This window comes from Prosopis cineraria, unplaced genomic scaffold (genome assembly GCF_029017545.1).
Source record: "Prosopis cineraria cultivar Desert tree isolate PC_DT_omini unplaced genomic scaffold, ASM2901754v1 PC8, whole genome shotgun sequence".
In the NCBI taxonomy this organism is placed as follows: domain Eukaryota; kingdom Viridiplantae; phylum Streptophyta; class Magnoliopsida; order Fabales; family Fabaceae; genus Prosopis; species Prosopis cineraria.
Genome location: NW_026555339.1, coordinates 22,489,124 through 22,494,436, shown reverse-complemented (window position 1 = coordinate 22,494,436; position 5,313 = coordinate 22,489,124).

Here is a 5,313-nt window from a genome sequence, read left to right as displayed (position 1 = left end):
AGGGTTTAGGAATCTTATCTTGGATGATTTAGAGCTTCAAGCCTTCTCAAATTCTCATCTAAGTCATGTCCTAGAAGAGCATTGGTGCGTCTCTCTATTTTCTCTTTTCTCTTCTCTCTTTTCTATCTCAGGTTCACATTTAATAAATTGCAGAAAATGGCCATGCGCTGCGGCGGATGCACAATGTGCTGCGGTGCATGACACAGAGAGGTCCTCCTCGCACCTGAAATGTCTGTGTGCGGCAGACGATCTCCATGCTGTGGCGTGTGGCACAACAACATCACTCTTCATTTTTCTTTAACTTTTGATGCCTGAGTAGCCCACCTTGATATCAGACCCACAATTAGGGCTACAATACAATCAAATATGATTATTGGACCTCCTTGGCCACACACCACTTCAACTTACTTTATTACTCTAATTAGGTTTAATTAATCAGGGGATTAAAACTCGGGATGTTACAACTTTCCCCTCTTTTTAGGAATTTTGTCCCCAAAATTCACTTAATCTAGCAAAGCTAGTAAAATCTTACCTCATCAAAACATGTGAGGATACTGGTTTTTCATCTTCTCTTCGGTTTCCCATATAGTATCACCAGAAGTCATCCTTTTCCATATGATTTTCACAAGCCGAATTGTCTTATTTCTCAGCTGTTTCTCCTTATTATCGTCAAATTCTCACGTAAGTCCACATCCTCAGGCTCAATCACATGTGAAGGGTTAGGTTGATATTTCTTCAATTAAGACATGTGGAATACATCATATACACCTAATAGATGAGGAGGTAAGGCAATCCAGTATGCCAAAGGCCCAATTCTCAAGAATTTTGAATGGCCCAATAAACTTGGGAGTCAACTTCTTTGCACGAATAGACCTCCCAATTCCAGTCATAGGTGTGACCTTTAGAAATACATGGTCTCCCACCATAAACTTTAACGGTCTCCTCCTCTTATTTGCATAGCTCTTCTATCAACTTTGAGTAGTCAACAACTTCTGACGGATAGTCTCAATTTTCTCAATGGTTTGATCCATTAAATCAGGACCCATTATGCTTCTCTTACTCAACTCAGTCCAATAAAGTGGTGATCTACACTTCCTGCCATATAAGGCTTCATATGGAGCCATTTGAATGCTTGCATGGAAACTGTTGTTATAAGAGAATTTTGCCAAAGGTAGATGCTAATCCCAGCTGCCACTCTACTCGATGGCACAAACATGTAGCATATCCTCTAGAGTCTGGATGGTTCTTTAGGTTTGACCATCATAAGCCATACTGAACTTCAATTTCGTACCTATGGCCTCATGTAGTGCTTTCCAGAAGTTCGATGTGAACCTCAAATCGCCATCTGACACAATCTCTTTCGGCACCCCATGTAATCTCACAATCTCTTGAATATAGACCTTTGCAAGCTTCTCTAGAGTGTAATCAGCTCTGACAGCTAAGAAATGAGCAGACTTAGTCAATCTATCCATAATTACCCAAATACCATCATGATTCACTTAGGTACGTGGCAATCCCATAATGAAATCCATAAAAACACAATCCCATTTCTACATGGGAATCTCTAATGGTTGTAGCAACCCTGGGGGTCTCTGGTGTTCAATCTTTACCTTCTAACAAGTTAGACATAGGAATACGTACTTTGTCACATCCCTCTTTATACCAGGCCACCACCACCGACTCTTTATGTCTTAATACATCTTGGTGGTTCCTGGATGAATGGTGAACTTACTCTGATGAGCTTCAATGAGAATGGTCTCTCAAATCCCTTTATCATTGGGTAAACATACCCAATCTCTATACACTACCAACCTATCATCATTGAACTAAAAGTCCTTAGTCTTGTTTGGCTCAATATCATCTCTAATCCCCAACAGATACTCGTCTTCAAGTTGAGCTTTTCTAAATTCTTTCCAGAATTCATTGGTAATCATGGTTGTATTCAAGTTGTAAACGGTGAAATCTGGATTGTTCTGGTGTTCACTAGAGAAATCCTCCAATAGCTTGTACTCACGGATCATCAACCACACAACATGTATGGTCTTGCGACTCAAAGCATCGGCCACTACATTGACCTTCCCCAGATGGTACTTCAACTCAAAGTTGTAATCTTTTAGGAATTCTATCTACCTTCGCTGTCGCATATTCAACTCCTTCTGGTTAATTATGTACTTGAGGCTCTTACAATCACCAAACACCTCAAATTGTGAACCATAGAAATAGTGCCTCCATATCTTTAATGCAAATAAAACCATTACTAACTCAAGGTTATGAGTTGGATAACTCTCTTCATGCGGTCTCAGCTATCTCGATGCATAAGCCATAACTCTATCATCTTGTATTAGCACACAACCTAATCCCTTAAGTGATACATCAGTGTAAACCACATATGGCTATTTGGGATCTGAAATAGTCAACATTGCTGCTGTAGTCAACTTCTCCTTCAAAGTCTGAAATGCCTCTTCACACTTCTCTGTCCAGACAAACTGTTGATGCTTCTTCGTTAGCTTTATCAAAGCAGAAGCAATCTGAGAGAATCCTTGGATGAATCTCCGATAATAGCCAACTAAACTCAAGAAACTTCTTGTCTCGATTACCAAAGTTAGTCTCTCCCACTGTAGTATTGCATCAACTTTATATAGATCCACTACTATGCCGTCAACGGAAACGACATGTCTTAAAAATTTCACTTCTCATAGCCAAAAGTCACACTTGCTCAGTTTGGCATACAACTTGTGCTCTTTCAACACTTATAGCACCATGCTCAGATGCCTTGCATGTTCTTCCTTATCTCTGGAGTATATCAGGATATCATTAATGAAAACCACTATAAATTTGTCTAAGTAGGGTCTAAAAATCCTATTTATATAGCCCCATGAAGATTGCAAGAGCATTTGTCAGACCAAAGGGCATTACTAAGAACTCATAGTGCCTATGTCGTGTCCTGAACACAGTCTTAAACATATCATCTGCCTTAACCCTCAACTGGTGATATCCAGACCTCAAGTCAATTTTAGAGAAAAATGCAGCTCCGACAAGTTGGTCAAGTAAGTCATCAATCTATGGCAATGGATACTTGTTCTTAATTATTACTTTGTTGAGTTTCCTGTAGTTAGTGCACAACCTCATACTCCTATCTTTCTTCTTTACAAATAACATAGGCAATCCCCATGGTGATATACTCGGCCGGATGAATCCCTTCTGCAGCAACTCTTCTAATTGCTTTTTCAATTCTTCCAATTCTGTAGGAGCCTTAGAGATTGGCTCAGTACTAGGTACCAAATCAATCAAGAACTCAATCTCTCTTTCTGGTGGCAATCCTGATATTCGATCATCAAACACCTCTGGGAACTCATTCACCACACTATTCTATCAATTCCCCCGTTGTACACTTCATGTGTAGAACAGTAGATCATGAAAGCTTGATAACCTTCTTTCACTGACTTCTCTACTTGTAAGGCTGACAAGAACTTGGGAGTCTCATAGTCCACTACTGACAATGACTTGATAGGTTCAGGGTTAACAACTGTCGCTGTGTAAATCGGTAGGGAAACTATCTTTCTATTACAGTCGAGTGTCATACCATTGGCAGACAATCAATCCATCCCTACTATCACATCAATGCCACTCAAAGGTAAGCAAATTAAGTCAATAACAGTGACTCTATCTCTAAACTTCAACTCAAGTTTCAAACAAGCCTGATTGGTCCTTACAGATGCACCAGCCGGCATAGCCACATTTATGGAAAATGGCATTTCAAGCACATGTAATTTTAGTCTCTTGGCACAATCATCAGATATAAAAGAGTGCATGGCACCAGAATCAAACAAAGTATCTATCTGTTGACCATAGAGTGGGATTGTACCTCTAATCAACTTTAGTGAAGCATCGGCATCTTCTGTAGTTATGGCGAAGACTCATCCTGGGACAACAGATCTCTGATCAGGAGCAGGTATGTTCTTTGAGAAAAACTTGACCATATGTCCCACCTTGTTGCATTTAAAGCAAACCCAACATTGCCCTTGGTGATGTTTTTCGCATTTATGACACTGTGGAGCTCTAGCTGGCATCATAGCAGATAGAGCTGTAGATCCCTGCTAAGACGTCTAATTTCTGACCCCGCCTATACTCCTAGGGGCATTTCTCCTCTGGTTGGATCCCCTAGATTAGGACCCCTTCTGGAAGCTCTTCTTCTTACTTCATATAGCACTATACCTCCTAGACGTACTTGGGTTAAAACCCGACTTCTTACTCACTTCGCCCATAAGGCCTGTATAGGAAGAGAATCTCCCTTGACCATCTCTCTGCTTCTCTTATACCACTCTACTCCTTCTGGCTATAGCTCTAAACTTGCTGTATATAACCTTGAAGGAAGTAATATCAAAGGCAGCTAATTGCTGGCTGAACTTAGGCCTCATCTTATCAAGAAACTGCTCAGCCTTTCAATACTCATCATCGTGATGACTCAAGTAAGTAGAGTATTTCGATAGGTCGTTGAACTTCATTATGAATTCCTCCTCATTCATATTCCCTTACTGGAGTCTGTGAAATTCTGCCTTTTTCTTTGCTTGGAATGAGGCTGGGAAATAATAGGTAAAGAATTGCCTCTTAAACTCTATCTAAGTCAACTGTGAGCCATCCACCAGCCTCACACTTTCCCACCATTGCTTTGTTGCATCTTTAAGCATAAATGTAGCTATGAGAACCCTCTACTCAGTCATACAAGTCATGACTGAGAAGATGGTCTCAAGCCTATTGATCCACTTCTCAACTGATTGATCCTCTATAGACCCCTCAAAAGAAGGAGGATTCAATCTCGTGAACCACTTCAAGGCCATATCAATGGAGCCTTTCGACTCACTAATCTTAGGTCACACCAATCGCATTAGCCTTTCAGGAATACTTTCCTCATAGTACTCTTCATCTCTATGTCCATGCACCTCAGCATGCACATCATTTTGGGTTTCCTCTTAGTTAATCCCAACTCTCTCTACAGTCCTACTACTCTCCCTAGGTCTTCTTCTGAGGATCTCATTATAACCATCCATTCTCCTCTGGATGTCCATCATCATATGCTTCAGTTCATCTAGGGCATTGTCTTTGTTACCCTGTTGAGGTCCTGGTTATTGCTTTTGATTCATCGATTCTTGTTCCGGTCTTTACACATTTTCTGGTGCATTTTGGACATTTGTGGCTCTTGTTTGCACCATATTCTCCCCTCTTAAAGATGGAAGTAATCCTAAAAAAGAAGAAGGGAGTTAGCACTAGCTCGATGAGGGAAATAACAAGTGTAATAGGATATTACCAATTCTT